We start from the raw sequence: 16,946 nt of genomic DNA, 5'->3' as shown, positions 1-16,946 counted from the left end.
CTTGTTCTCGTTTTGCTCATCCTTTTGAATTTCCATCTCCCGACTTCCCCCTGTTTTCTCTGGATTATGTGTACAGGCTGCTCTTGTAAGTCTCTCTCATCACTGTTATTTGACCCATCAGTCACTCTGGCAACAGTTGCCTCATTCGTCATATCTAAAGCCTCTACAGCATCATCAGCATGCAGAAACTTATACAATGTGAAAAGATTTGCTATTGCTTTATCAGTGGAAGCTTTCCTAGCCTGTGTTATTTATATCATCCCAAACAAAGCCCACTTTTTTTAGGTAGCTCTTCACAGTTGAAGGGCAAACTTCTGACTGTACTCCAAAAATAAGCTGCACTGTCATGTGCAGTGTCAGCATTTTAGAAGGCACAAGGACATGCCCCAATTGACTGGACGGTGGTGCCTTCCAAATGTATATATATTGCGCCTGAAAAATTATATATATATATATATATATATATATATATATATATTCTCTGCAGGTATATAATTTTCTGCACCCGTCAATCTGCTTTACGCACAACTTCTCCCAAAATAGTATTCACTTTCTCGACGTCACTCTGTCACTGAGTGGCGGTCGCATTTCCACGTCCCTATACAAAAAGCCTACAGATCATCAGCAATATCTGCATTTTTATAGTAGCCACCCCCATCACTGCAAAACAGGCATTCCCTATTCCCAGGCCCACAGATACAGAAGAGTTTGTTCCGAATCTGCGCAATTTGAGCGACACGCGGAGGAACTGAAATCTGCTCTCATACACCAAAAATATCCTCCAAAAATAGGAGACGATGCCATTGAACGCGCCCGCAGCTTAGATCAAGCACAGATAATGGGAGAAAAGGTTAGCAATACCAATACACAATCAGATCCAAACTTGGTCCTCACATACACCAGCGGTGCTCCGCGGGTCAATGCCATTCTCACCCGCCATTTTAATATCATGAAACAGAGCATCCAACTCGCTACTATCTTCAAGCAGCCGCCTCGGGTTGTGTATAGAAGAAACAAAAATTTAAGGGATTTGTTAGTCAGGGCGAGGACACAGAAGCCAAACACGCCCAAGGGCTGTCGACCGTGTGGGAAACCTCGTTGCAAGGTATGCCAGCACATGACAACATCCGACACGGCTGAAGCATCGAACACGCCCTTCGTATATAAAATTACCGAAAATCTTGACTGTGATTCCAGTAACGTCATGTACGAAATTCGATGCGAGGTGTGTAAGGAATATATCGGCCAAACAGAGACCCCTTTCCGCCTGCGGTTCAACAATCACCGCGCGCATGTGAAAAGTCTCCCCAATTTACCCTTCTCCAGGCACGTTCAGCTGCCAGATCACTCCTTTGAACGCGTGAGCGTAGTGCTCTTGCAATCTGGTTTCCAACACACCCGTGCATGCGAGCAGAGAGAATCTTTTTTCATCCATAAATTTGGAACGTACACTAAAGGAATTAATGAGAGTCCGGGGCGGCTGACGTGCCTCCGGAATATGCCGTGAAAGTGCATGGGAAACGCGAATACATGCGCTGTACTCTAAAATTGATACGCTGGCTATTCACTGCTTGCTCACCCCTCCGCATGCGCCTCAATGGGGCGAGCGGAAAACCAATAAATTCAGTTTCCTGGACCCTGCCACTGAAGTGGTCATTCTGAGTGGCCTATTGCCCTTCTTGAAATACGCACGTGCTGATTTGATGTCAGTTGTCTGTTAAACGTTCAAAAACTGCACCACAAGGAGGCTATTTAACTCAGCTCCCTAAATCTAAGCCCATGGGCGCACTTGCTTTGCGAATCCCACGCATATATTCTTTTTTGGAACTATATTTTTTTTTCTTTTTTTCGCACCGTAGCTGGACCACAGAGTTGCCGGAACGGGCCGTGCCTTGTATATGTGTACTGTGACACTGTGTTTCTTTCCACAAGTTGCCGCTCTTCTGTCTTCCTTCTGGGCCCCTCCTCTATTGTGCCCCCCGCCACCCGATTCAACTTGCCCTCTCTCCCGCTACAACGGCAGCCCACGCACTGGTGCTGCGGAGCGACCGCTTTCTCCCTCCTTGCCTCGGGTGCACGGGAACCTAGCTGCCGCTACTTCCCGCCCCCCTCACTCTCCGACTTACGTCTCCCTCCTCCTGTGTGCTTTTTTCTTTTTCTTTCCTTTTTCTTTCTTTTTCCTTTTTTTTTTTCTCACTGACCTCCTTGCTCTACATACATGTGACTCCGCCTTCCTCTTGCCCTGCATAGCTGCCAAAGGCCGCTGTAAATCTGCCAAGGCGCCGAAAATCAATCACTGTCACAACTGTTCCTCTCAGTTTGATGTATGTAAGAACGACCGGGCACCCGGTCTGGTGTCTTCACTACCAGGGCCGAACTGCCATTTTTTTGTAAACCCTGATGAAGATCGGTCCACCGATCGAAACTGTCGAAATTAAATACTTGTTCTGTTTACCTTGTAGCACCACTCAAGTTCTTTACGTTTGAAAGGTAGCCTGAAGAATCCCTCCTTGCCTACTATATATATATATATATATATATATATATATATATATATATATATATATATATATATATATATATATATATTGCACGCTTGGGATTTTTGAGTCACGGTAATGGCATGTTGCAGTCGCTCCTTGCTTGGTGAGCTCCAGGGTATTCTGACCGCACTCTAAACAATGCTCCTTGAAGCATCAAGTCTGGCTACAGCGGAAGTTTCTTTGCAGCCATGTTTATGTTGAGCACAAGCCTGCTCGGGATGCAGTGATGATAGAATGACTGATATGACATGATGATATATATCAGCATCCATGAGGTTCCAACTCACTGTTTTGTCCAGAAGGAGGAGCACCTCTCCACGTATCCAGAGTGGTCCACACTGCAATTTTCCTAGTGAGCTTCCCTCTATTCTTCACATTCCATCTGTTCGAGGAATTCCATGAGCCACCAATGGCAAAGCTCACTCATCATCCAAGCTTTTTTGTTGTGGCACTGGTACCTCTGTGACAGTTCCTTAATCACAGGAATAAGGCACGTGTTGCTTCCATACTATTAGTGCTCGCACCGCTGACTCTATTGTTACAGCATCGGCCCAGTACTCTGGAGCTTGACCAGCCACGGAGAGGGGCCTAGGCAGGCAGAGACAAAGCAGCGTAACAAATAAAACACTTAATTACATTACTACACGAGGAGTGGACAACTTGACTAGCTGCTTGACAAAGAGCTAAACAAGGAGCCCTTTTCTGTGGCTCCCCAGGAACGCGCCTTGCCCCGGAGAGTGAGGGAGCAGACTTTCGCCATGTTTATGGCCGGCACTCGTAGAGTCGGTTAAAGGGGGAGAATGCACAAATGCGCACACACACGTACTCCACCGGTCACAGATGACAGCGGTCGCAGGCGTGGCTGTTCGTGTTTGCAATCGCTGAGCTTCTTGGTATCTTTCGTGTGTGGGCTTTCACCGCTTTGCTGCGTGACGACTTGTTTCTGAAGCCAGTTGTCTGACCAGGGGTGGAACCACTGGACTAAATGACCTTGTGGAACCTTTTGTGAAATCTTCTTTTTCATCTGCTATATGTTAGATGATTGTGAACTAGAAGTTTTGTCATTGTCATGTTTGCAGTGTTTGTAGGTATAGTCATGTACCTTTGTTTTTACTTATGTCCTTCTATTGTCTTTTCTTTACAACCATTCTCCCTTTTCCTATTCAGGTACCTACCTGTTCTGGTAGCTTAGTGGCTATCGCATTTCACTGCTGTGCTTAAGGTCGTGAGACAAACCCCAGTCATGACAACTGCATTTCAATGGAGGCAAAAAAAATAACATTAGTGTACTTAGGTGCACGTTAGAGAATTCCAGGTGGTCATAATTAATCCGGTGTCGCCCGCTATGATGTGCCTAATAATCAGATGGTAGTTTTGGCATGTAATAACTATTCTGTTACCTTCTATCTTTTCCGTGGCTGCAGGGCGGTGCAGCTGTCAATTACAATGCCTGTGGCCTTTGCTATCTCTTTTTCTCTAATGAAATAAAATAAATTACTGTTGCTACTGCTGAAGAAATGAATGACATTTAACATTGTTAGCTGAGGAAGGTCGCACTTTTCAATCAACTTGCGTAAACGCTTTACATCTTGTGATCCCACCTTTTTTTTTCCGTCGTAAGTGCACATGTGTAGCCAGTAGACACGGTGCCAGTGTAGCTGATTCATGCCACTGTGTTTGTCTGTTGTGTTGTTCCTTTGAAGTTTCCATCCTTAATGACGAAGTACAGCACGTGAGTGGTAATACTGGGTAAACGAGTGCTGACAGGTGTGCCTGTCCCTGGTCGTCGTAAACTACCTATTAGTGCACCGTGAATGCCATCGCAATGGACACAATTAAAGTGAAACATTTTCTGTCAAACTCATTTAGTTCACCCTACCACTGCGTTATTTATTTATTTACCATACCTTGCAGGCTCTGGTTGGAGCATAGGGTAAGGGAAGTATAAAAAATTGCAAACTGTGCATCTGTGCAAATGAGATGCATGCAGCAACAACCAAAACAACATTAATGACTATAATTGCAGAAATGGCACTATCACTCACAGAATGTGAGCACAGATTTTATGGAAGTGCATAATGAAGTGAATGAGACAGTAGTTGCTCGCAGAACGCATTGCGGTTGGACACGTCAGCAATCATGTCAGGAAGATCATTCCACAGATTCATGGCAAACCAGACGAGTTGAATACGCATGCCCTACCAAAAGTATACCCGTAGCTGTGCAGACGATCAGATTCCATCAGATGGTTATCAAGATGCTTTGCCTGTAACGTTGGCACACATGCACAGCAGCACACTCTCCCTTTGTTCCAAGAATGTTCACATTATGGAGCACATGTGCCATCGGGGATATTTGCGAATTTGTGAAGCGCATGTGCAAGAAAATTCAGTGACAATGTGCATATGCTGTTACATACAAGCTGCATGTTAATTTTGATTGCAAAGGAGCTTCTTGTAAGTAGTCCAGCAGCTTCCAGGAGTGCTTCAAGTGGGGCTGTAGTTTTCGCAATGTTTTCCACAAGTGCTTGGATTTTCTTTTCTTTCTTTTTAATCCAAGGTCATGTAGGAGTGCCTAAATGCATCGAGGAGTTGGTGGCTCATAATTGCTGTTTGCGGTCATAAAAAATTCGCAGCAGTTTGGGGATCTTTCTTACCACTTTCGTCACTGTAGTTGCCAGTTTGATTAAACTGCAGTTCCACATTGACATTCGTCGTAAATTGTTGTCTCGACCTTGGGCTTTCCTGCCTCCACCTTGGGCTTCCAAGGTAAATCAAGGGAAACGTTGATGCTGTCTCACGTCAATGGCAAGGACATGGAACTCGATTCTTTCGACACCTGCAAAGTGACCGTCCATGGCTGTCCAGCGACACTGTTTGCATGCTGGCTCAAGAACTGCCACATCCGGTGCGGACCTATGGCCACTTCAGTGTTCATGGAGGAGTGCAAGGGTTGTACGTTTCACATCACCTGTCAGCAGCTGCGAGTACACGACATCCACAAGTGCAAATTCTGAGTGCACATTCAGGCACTTTCCATTATCGAAGACTCAAAAGAGCTCCTGTTTGCCAAGTACAACTTTGCTTATGACGGAGATGAGCGAGACTGGTGTGCATCGTGCTTAGACAAGACTGTCAACAACTGCAAAAAGGGTGGACGACTTCAACTGGCTTGCAGCCAGTCAGCCGTCACCCAACTGGAAGCTGTCTTGGATGTCACTGGCTGACACTTTATAGGGGTATAGGAACACATGGCACAATAAAGAGACACATTGTTGTGAATGTGCGGGTTGTAATTTGTGCAGCCGCCCAACGTTTAACATCACGCGAGCGTTGGATCAAAAAGTGTGTGAGTGCCTTGCAATGAGGCAGACATGTCACACACTAGCAGAACAGGCTAGCAGATGACGATCACTCACTTGTGCACATCTGCTTGTCCCTCCACAAGTGTGAGGTGCTCGTGTGATATTGCTTTGGTATTGGCCGACTGTACATGCAGGCAAACCAACTCCTTTTCATTATAGGTGATAGAAGACAGCCCTGCACGCAAACTCTGGTAGCAATGTTGTGCTTAAACAGTCCTGTAAATTTTAATGCATTTTGATGAATGTGCCAGAGCAGCATCTTAGGCCTCTTGGAGCAGCTTAGTGGCAGTAAGTGTCAGAAACAGTGCTTAAAGTCAGAGGGGGGGGGCAGCCCCCCCTCAATTTTTTTGTGGAGTGGCTGTGATACGATTGATGATACCACATCAGTCAGTTGATGTGGCATGAGCAAAAAGAACGCAGTTTCGCCCTAAGGCGAAGCATTGGTTACGATAGCAAATTAGAGGGCAGCTATACGAAGTAAGGATAGTAGTTTTATCGGTTGTAGAAACTTGTAACCATAGTCATACCAACTAAATTAACAAGCATGGTGTCGAGCGTGCACAAGCAAACATAACACATCTCACTCAATGACCACGAAAACTCGCTGTCAAAACACTGCAGTGAGGAAGCGCGGCAGCAGCAGAGAGCAAATTGACCTTCGGCCTGCTGCTCGCATCAACTTGAACTAAGCCGCGAAAACACAGCGCACGGCAGACTCTGCCCCCGTGGAAGATGGCTTTCAAGATACAGCGACCCAGCAAGACGCGTGTGGCTGCCTGGGCCGCCCGGAGTAGAATTAAAGCCATGCATGCGACGGAAGGCGGCGCGCTTCCTCTGTGCTTCCCTCTGTTGCATGCACGAGATTAAGCCGCGATTGCTAGCTTACCCTTGCATGCTTTCACTCACACATACAGCATATGGCACGTGCCAAAGTTTTTATTATCCGTGAACATTATGTGGAACCTCACGGTGACATCGACAGCAGAAATACGCCTGGAGTGTCCATGTATTTCCTATCACAATAACATGAAAGCAGGTATTGTCGTACTGCTGCATGCATTTCCCAGAGGCACTGCATATGACGGTCACCATCCTTGTTCGGGTCCTTGGCTCAGCATACTGTTTCATGAGCCACCTCAGCATGAAGCTACTTGCTCGTGAATTAGTGAGGATTCACCTTGGTTTCCTTAGGTTACCAGTTAATTTTAGTTTGTTTAGTTGTTCATTACGAGTTGTGTTATACCAAGCACGCATGCATGTTGTACCCTTTTGCAGGCAAGTAGGTGTGAAACCATAAAATATATTCTTGTAGTACCTGATATTGTTAATGAAGCAAGGCAATGAATGTTCTGTGTTGTAGCTACACTTATTTGCTTTAAGTTCTTATATCTTTACGTCTAGAGTTATTCTTTAAAAAAATGTTTCAAAATTTTTTTTAAGTGCTTGAGCAAATTAGCACATTAAATAAATGCCCGAAATACACTCAGAATAAGATAGCTATTTGCAGAACACCCATAAAAATTTGGTTAATTATAGAGAAAGTTGGCTTCACTGCACTGCTTGAAGCTGGCTTTTCAATGCCAATAAATGAAAAGTGAATGCCCCAAACGCAACTTCTGTGGCCTGCAACATGAAACCAACTGTCATGCGGAATTGCATTTAGTCGTGTAGGAATTAATGCGCTAGTATGGCACACATCAAACCCAATGTGACAAGGAGTGTCATTCCACAGTCCTCGCAGTGCGCATGCGTTTCCTTCTTTTATTGTGATAGCAATTACATGGACACTCCATGGACATTTCTGTAGTCGGTGTCATCGTGATGTTCTGTATAAAGTCCAAGTGTGATAACACTGTGGTCGTGCGCCGTATGCTGTAGGTGGCAGTGAAAGCGTGCCAGGGTGAGCCAAGGATGGTGGCTTGATCTCGTGCGCACAAGGGAGTAAGGTGGGGAGGAAGCGCACCGTCTTCTACCATGCGCAAGGAACTGGGGTGAGGTGGGGGGCGTTCAACTCCAGCGGCCACTGTGTATCGCGTGGCTGAGCGCGGCCGTGCAAGTTTAATATTGAAAGCAATGTGCAACGGGTACAGAGCCTAGGTGCACCAAGAGCTTGTAGCTTCGTGTGTGCCGTGTTCTCACCGCTGGGTGATTCCACGAGAGATCAAACATGCATGTCCACTTGACATTTTTGTTTTGTCTGGTTTTTTATATGTTATGTAGGAATATTCAAACTGCACGAAACCAAACATTTTGTTCCCAGAAAGCGTTCCCAGCAAGCCAAAAAAATATTTTAAGGTAGCGACGCAAGTGCGCCTCTTATTGCTTACCGCAATATTTTCAGATTTCACGGCCGAATTAAATACAAACTAAAAACATGTCGAAAAAAAATAGTGCTCATTTTAATACACTTCACACCAAATTAGTTTCATATGTTTTTTTACACAAATGAAAAAAAATGTCAACCGTGGCCAAAATCAGAAAGCTTTTGCAACTTTGACATGTCTTGGTGCATTTTCTATTTCATAAAGAAACTTGAAAAAAAAAAATCTGTCAAACATAGAACGTTCTCTTAGCAACATTAATGTGAAATATTATCTACCTACATGAAACGAGAAGAAAAAGAGCGGTTAACTAACTTGGAACTAGACTAACTTGGAAACTCTATTCCGAATGCAGAAAAAGTGTGTTCGTATTATTCATAACCTATCGATGTACGAACATACCTCTGAGTACTTTCACCAGGACAGTATTTTGAGTGTCGCTAGTCTGTATAAACAAAAGTTATCTGAAAAAGTTTTATTAGAATTCATAAGTAATCGTGAGAACTTTTTTTTCTATATATACTAATACCACAACTAACTACACCTTAAGAGCTAGGAACTTTATTAAGGTAAGAACTAGAACAAACTACGGCAATCAGCTTTTACAGTGGCAGATTCATAATTTACTTAATGATGAGCATGCTTTATTTGATATCATGCAAGATTCCTCAACCATTTCAATATTCAGCAAGAAATCAAAACTATTTTTCCAACAATTGACACCTGTTTTTTTGTAATTTATTTTCTGTTTTTCAACTGATATGCAATTTCATGCGTTGCAAGACTTTTTGTTCCCATTTGGCTTTTAGCCTTCCTGTATCTTTCTGTACGTACTTTATTTCTTCATTTTCATTATTTATACTTATTGTGTTGCATTGATTTATTGTATGTATAATTGTATCACTCGTATATATAAGTATGTATATGTGTGTATTATGTGTATATATGTATACATTTTTTTTGCACTGTTGTCTGCTGTGTTCGTGGCGCCAGGGGCCTAGTCCGGCGTGTATAGTCTCGCCTTTTGCTCCGGCGCCATGACAATCTTGTATTGTCAAAATTATAATAAACTTCAAACAAACAAGCTTTTCATTAAAAAAGCTCAAATTCAGAATGTAAAAAAAAATTCCAGTTCCAATTTTCGAAAAATTTTGGATGGACGTCCGCTTATGTCAGGCAAAACGTGGGTGCGAGAACATTTCCTCGTTTGCTTCTTCACAAAATATAACGGGCCAAAGTGGCCCATGTTGAGCATGCTGACTTCAGTACCTTTGCTGGTTGTCTATCAGTTTGCATTGTACGCAAATCTAGTTCTAATTACTTTGCTGCTTCAGAACTTCACTCTGGCAGCTTGTTTTCAACAAAAATGTATTGTTAGCTTTTATTTGTGTCTATATGCGTGAAGGTAGGGGCTGCCGCCCTCTAAAGTGCCAATGCGTACTGAGTTCACAGCCTACAACCTACATGGGCATCGCACTTACGTCTCCATTATTCGCTTGTCAATAGCATGCGAGACACCACAAGTGCATGCTGTGGCTGACTTTACCAAAACCCACCTGGTGCACACAGTAAATCACCTGTAAGCGGCAACAAGGCAGGCTAATCCGTAAGCGACGAGTGCTTCCATAATCAACAGGCGCATCATTATGGAGGTGCTACTTCACTGCCTGCTCCCCATCCCTCACATGCAATGGAACCTTCTTTGGCACCACCACCTGCGACTCGCATTGTGCCTTTCTAAAAAAACTTATCTGATCATTCCCCGAGCTGTTTATTTCGTTTCCCATTATCACAAGCTTTCCACGTCGCTCACAGATGTCTTCATGTCTTACCTTGACCTTCACCTATGCATTTCAGCTGTCTGAAAAAAGTGCAATGCGGCATGACTGAGCCAAAGGCTGCCGAAGTTGCCTAATTTGTGAGGTTTTGTCGGCACCTTGCTGACATGCTTTCTTACGCCTAGAACAGCTGAGGTGGCGCCAGACGGCCTTTTCATGAAACCGTGAGACATTCTGGGGGCTCAGTCACGACAGTGGAGCAGAAAAAGTGACAGAAAGAGTGCAGTGCTGTTCAGTATAAACATTTCGACATGGCCTAGCTCATAGCCCAGTCCAAGTATTCTGTGCCAATTATTTGGGCGCTGACAATAAGAAGATTGCTATGGAAAAAATTTTATTGCGTAAGCGTTGTGGATGTTGCCTCCCTGCTGAAGCTACCATCAGAGGCTGAGAATATTTGTGACACTGACGACGTCTGCCAACTGCTTTATGCGCCTCAACGAAATCCTGTCTTCTTCTAGTGACGCGCGATGAAGCAGACGAGGCATTCCTTCAAGAAGAAGACGTGATTGACGACTTGAACAAGTATGTTCACCTATCTTCTGATGTTCCACCATTAAAGTTACCATTTTCCGTTCACAAACGCAGCAGATGATCTTGTGGAAACAGAAAATGGGCCGTGATTGAAAGGGTCGTGGTGACGAAGATTCGCTCAACTTTAAGTGCTGCATATGAAAGCATCAGTACAGCTGGCCCGTCTGTGACAGAATGTCGTGCACGCACTGGCTAGTTAAATAGCTTGAAGCAAGCATATGATTGAGCTCTTCAAGGTCCTATTGAGAGTGCTTCTGTCTCATAACCATCGTGTCACGAGAAGTGGAAAACAAATGCGTTCAAGAGGCAATCCCAGCTGTCACAACACGCATGCTCAGAAAGGCCCGAAATTGGCATGAGAAACATGGTATTTATTCAGATTTTGATTTGTACACGAGGTCAAGGTTGAGCCCATCGGATGTACAAGCTGCGCTCGGATACTTAACCTTGGACAAACTTGGGTGCTCTCGGCGGAGCCCAAACAAGAATGAAGTTGTGTTAGTCATCACAAACGGCCAGAGAAAGTACTTTTCAAAGCGGTTTATGATACATTCTATCCGCATGACATTGCAGATGTTCAAAGCAGCTCATCCCGAAAGTGTCGTCGCCCTGTCAAAGATTTACAGCCTGCGTCCAAAACGGGTGTTGCTCGCACCACAAGACATTTGCACTAGCATTTATGGCGCTAATGCCAACCTTTGTGTCTCCGCGCTTGACAACATAACCGGCATGGAAATCTCATTGGAAGGCATAAAAGCATTGTGCCTTTGCGGCTCCCCAACCACAGAATGCACCCTCGGGTATGCTTTTTTTTTTCCTGTCACACGTGATATGGGGAAGTCGACTTACATTTGAGTCAACTTACAATCGTGTAAATACGGTATGTTACGTGAATGCGAGCACTGCCCCTGGAGTGAAAGCCTCACTTTGGCCAGTCTGGGAATGGTCGACGAGGACGAGGCCACATTTCGTTTGGGAAAGTGGTGATTCGATCGAGAAGACGTTGTCTCCAACCCTTTTTGTGAAAGAGCACGGCAAATGGGTGAAAAAACGGTTTCCTCACAATACATACGGCACACTCAAGCCGTGGCTATTCGCGAGACAAAAAAGTGCAACCAGCATGGAAGCATTGTTCTGCATTTTGATTTTGCGGAAAACTGGACTGTCCTCCTCTCAAATGAAACACAATCATATCATTGGCACAAGAAATAAATCTACATTTTCACCTGTGTCACCACAACAAGGAAAGCAACACACATCTTTGCTGTCATAAGCGATGACATGCATCACGAAGCAGTGCACGCCTGCTATGTGCCCTAGGTAGAGTTCACGAAGTGTTAGATGAAAAAGTACTTTCACGTAACGTACGTCAGCGGTGGTGCAGTGAGCCGTTTTAAAAATAGGGTACCAACTGTATGAGTGGTGCTGCTCCAAGTGTACATCCGCGAGGTGGATATGTTCCACTACCGGGCATGGGAAGAACACCTGTGACGGTGTGGGTGGACTCCTTAAGCACCAAGCTTCCCAGCACAACCTGAGGTCTGGAACGCCGCCGCCATTTCGTCGGCACATGAAATGGTCTCCCAGCTTAGCAGCAACCTCAAGAATGTGGTCCTGCTTCATGTGCCTGCTGCAGCCAATATCGAGGAGCATCATCAGTGGAGTGGAAGTCAGTGCCGCTTCTGCTGGGAGTTCAATAATGGCATTTGTGGATGTGTGCTCGCAATCAGCCAAGGGGACATGCGCTGTCCATTCCGAGAGCTGCCGCTAGCCAGCTGATGGTGATTGAACCTTGTCAAATACTAACTGCAAGGGACACAAAATAAATTTGTTCCTGCACCACAAGTAGTGTTGAGTGTGTTCTCTCTTGTGTCCCAGAAGAGAGAGCAGAAAGCACGTTCTGTTCTTGCCACAATAAAAAACCCGGTAAACCTTCCTTAATTTGGGGCAATCGTTTCCTTTTCTTTTTTAAAAGAGAGTAGATGTTAAATCATAACAAGTCATTGCGGCACTAAAGCGAGCACACTTAACGTGGGCCATCTTGGCCTGTTATATTTTGTAAATAACGCAAATGAGGAAACATATTATCGCACCAACGTTTTGCATGACATAAGCAGGCTTTCATCCAAAATTTCTTCCAACATTGGAACTAGAGTTTCCTCTATTTCTTGAAAACGAGTTTTCTTGAAAAAACTTGTTTGTTTTATTCTTCTTTTGTGTTATATGTAGGAAGATAATATTTTTCATAAATGTTGCAAAGAGAATGTTCTATGTTTGACACTTTTTTCAAGTGTCTGTGTGAAATGGAAAATGCGTCAAGATGCACCAAAGTTAAAAGTTTTCTGATTTGGGTCGTGTTTGGAATTTTTTGACATTTTTTTTCATTTGAGCACAGCATAAAAAAAATGCATGGAACTAATTTACTGTGAAGTGTATTAAAATTACCAGAAAAGTTTTTCGTTTGAATTTAATTCGGCTGTGAAATTGGAAAATATTGTAATAAGCAATAGGGTGACGCTTGTGCTGCCACCTTTAAATTTTTTTGGGATTGCTGGGAACGCCTTTAGGGAATAAAATTTTCGGTCCAGTGCGGTTTTAATATTCCTACAACATAAAAAAAACATATACAAAACAAAGATATCAAGCGGACGTGCATGTTTGATCTCTCGTGGAATCACCCTGCTTAATTCACATTGAAGCAAGCCGCTCTTCTTCACACCAGCAAATGTCAAGTGAAATGTGTTTGTCTGTGTGCGCAAGACACCATGCTTGTTAATTTAATTATTAAGTGAACATTTATGAGTTCAAATGGCCGGTAAAAATATCCTCATTTCATATATAGCTGTCTAATAATTTACTATCGTAATTGATGCTTCGCCTTTCAGGCAAAACTGCAACTTCATTTTATGCTTTTCTTTGTCCATATTATCACTATTGTTTTTGACTCCAAGTTTAGTATTCTTCAGAGTCTGAAGAATACTTCTCACTGATTGCCCCTTTTTCAGCAGTTTCCTTGTGGAAAGCTCCAGTCACTTGTTCCATCTATTCCCCCCCCCCCCCCCGACACACACACACACGTGAGCGCGCATGTGCATGTCACCCCCCTATGAGGCTCTCTGCTGAAGGCAGACTTTAAGCCATGGTCAGGAATAGCCATTGGCAGGAAGGCTCACTATGGCAAAAAGTGGCCTAGATATTTCACATGGCAAATATTGACAAGACTAAATATGGCAAATACCAAGGAGCCTGAATATGGCATATAATGACAGGAGGCTGAATATGCCAAATATTTGCAGACAACCTCATAATACCAGGGAGACAATATGGGTAATGAAAGGAAGAGTGAATATGGCAAACAATGGCAGGGAGACTGAATATGACTACTAATTTGTGCAATGTTCATTTTGTTGAAACCTTTAGTTAGATAGAAATTAGAATAATATTTCTTCATCTGGGGTCCCTCTAGTACTACATGTATCACGCTAATAAAACCCCTTGAATCTGTTCAAAACTGTGCCACTCGTTAGTCTCTCATTGTCATTACACAGGCATCAATGAAAGTTAACTTAGGCCTGATGACATTTTAATCATGCCATGAATTCTCCAACCTTAAACCTCTTCCATAAGATCTATTACACTAAACCAGTTTTTAAAAATGAAATTTTTATCCCCAAGTCTGTGCGTCTTCTTGGAACGAACATTAATTCGAGGTGAAAGTTCCATCATGGCACACTAATTTCTGCCATGCATTTTTTCACCACAGAGGAGCAGTGAATCAACACCACCTTCTTGCCCCTGTCTCCTGTCATTCTGCCACCTTTAAAAAGGGTCTAAATGATGTATTTTGTTAACAGCTCCTCTCTGTTATGACCTTGGGTTCTAAGAGTAAGTAAATGAATAAATAAGGAAATAAAGCCATGGCACTTTTGGGGGATTGTTTTGAGGTAGCTATCCATTTACTTTTTTGCTAATTTATCACACTTAAACCTCGCTGCTTCAGCCTCTCATGGGTATATATGTGTGCAAATGTTGGAATGAGATTAACTGGAAGATACAGCTGGTGCAATTCCCAAGCACAGCAAAACAAAAGCGGGCAGTTATGTAGTGACGTTATTGGTAAACAGTACCTTTTTCCTAAGCATTATGAACCAACTAGCCCAGCAGCAAGTTTTGTTGAAACTTTCACTATTTCCACATGTCATTGTGGAAACATTGCCATCTATTATTAAAAGAAATGATGGGGTTCTACGCGCCAAAACCACAATCGGATTATGAGGCATGCCATATAGTGGGGGCTTCGTTTTAATTTTGACCACCTGGGGTCCTTTAACGTAGTACACCTAAATCTACATGGGTGTTCTTGCATTTCACCCCCATAGAAATACGGCTGCCATGGCTGGAATTTCATCCCATGACCTCATGCTTAGCAGTGGCCATCGGCAACTGGCAAGTGGCGCCTTCATCATGTAAGTGCAAAAAATTGCACTTACATGAGTGCAAAGTGCAAAAATTCCTCTTGCTTCAGCAACAAGGAACACCTGATGTGCAGATTGTGGCAAGAGTGGTCTTTTCCCATTGTACGCTGTATGCTTTTCTAACTTTATCATGCAGTGACCAGTCGTACATTGTTTTAGGCTGCCACCCAACCTATGCAATGCCTTTCGACAATATAGGTAAATCATGATATTGACACGTGTACTTGTTTATCGGGCAACCATGTTTCACCACCTAGCAAATGTTATCGCACAGTGCAGGACGCACCCACATGTATAGGAAGTTTAGGAATGTTATCGATGGTTAGGTTAGGATGTCTGTCACCAAACCTTGTGTAATCTGATTGCATGTATGTGCAACGCGAATAGTGTAGAACATTGCGGAAGACACGCGGGTCCCAGTGATTACTCTGGAACATTCAATGACTCATGTATAAAAGCCAATGCGCTTGACCCACTGATCGAATTTCCGACAATCGCCGACTGCGTTCGCCGCTTTCGTTGTGCTTTACGTGTAACTTGCTTTTGAGGGCACAAGTTCGCCCAGTAATGATTTAGTTTTGCCATTTACAGTTTTGCTACTGTGCTCGTCACAGTCACTACCATGTGACATCTGGTGGAGGTGCTAGTGCGTTCATGTACCGGACGCCCCCGAAAAGCCACGATCCCAGCCCGAAGCACGAGGACAACACCAACGTCGCCAAAGACCAGCGAGCTAGCCGTAGGCAGCAAGGACTGCTTCCTGAATACAGACCTCTTCCTGAGAAGACCAGAGGGATCAAGCACAAGTCAGCAACCCGAATGGCTGCCCCAGCATCCCCCATTCTGCTGCAACAACCTCGGGACCCACCAATCTTCCATGAATCATTGTCTGATGACCCAGAAACCTGGCTGGAGACGTATGAATGAACTGCGAGTTTTAACAACTGGGACTCTGACGACAAGCTGCGACATGGGTTTTTCGCATTGGAAGACGCCACCAGGATGTGGTTCGAGAATAGAGAAACCACCTTAACGACGTGGAACATGTTAGGAAGCGGCTTCCTGCAGACATTCACAAGCGTCATGCGCAGAGAACGAGCCCAAGCTCTACTAGACACCCGACTGCAGCTACCTAATGAGAATGTTGCTGTCTTTACGGAAGAAATGAGCCATCTGTTCCACCACACTGACCCAGAAATACCCGAGGAGAAGTCCGCCTGCTCATGCGTGGTGTGAGGGAAGAACTTTTTGGCGGAATGATACGAAGCCCACCGAAGACCATCGACGAGTTTTTCGGGAGGCTACCAGCATCGAGAAGACACTGGAAATGCGGAACTGGCAATTCAACCGCTGCTTGAACTCAACTACACCGAAGTTCAATCACTGGCCACGGAAGACGACCTGCGCAAGACTATCAGAGTGGTCTTGCAGGAGGAGCTTCAGAAGCTGTTCCCTTCATTGCAGACTCAAGTGGCTTTGATTGCCGACGTCGTACGTGAGGAGCCCCAACAATCACTCGGAGTAGCCCCTGAATCGCCGCAGAGTCAGCTGCAAGCGATGACGTATGGCGCTGCAGCCCGCCGTCATGTTCCCCCTCCACGCCCGTAGCAGGGCCCAGTGACGCCACAGTTCCGTCGTCCACCACCGTCGCCGCCAGCACACCAACCCATCGCTCCGCGCAGCATTCCAAGGAAGACAGACGTCTGGCACACTCCTGACCACCGCCTACTCTGTTATCACTGCGGAGAAGTGCGTCACATCTACTGCCGATGCCCATACCGGGAGATGGGTCTGCGAGGGTTCTCCGTTAATGCACTGCAACCACAGCTTGGCAAACGACCTTGCGATATCGCTGACCACGCCGCCACTCA

General features: G+C 44.5%; 1 pseudogene; it reads left to right on the top strand.

Moving 5' to 3' along the window:
• The first annotated feature begins 4,571 nt into the window (after positions 1–4,571).
• On the top strand, positions 4,572–7,786 carry LOC142568101 (tubulin-specific chaperone C-like; annotated as a pseudogene).
• Positions 7,787–16,946: the final 9,160 nt, after the last annotated feature.

This window comes from Dermacentor variabilis, unplaced genomic scaffold, assembly GCF_050947875.1.
Source record: "Dermacentor variabilis isolate Ectoservices unplaced genomic scaffold, ASM5094787v1 scaffold_16, whole genome shotgun sequence".
Lineage (NCBI taxonomy): Eukaryota > Metazoa > Arthropoda > Arachnida > Ixodida > Ixodidae > Dermacentor > Dermacentor variabilis.
Note: the sequence above shows the minus strand (reverse complement) of the source record. Positions and strands in the feature narration are given on the sequence as shown.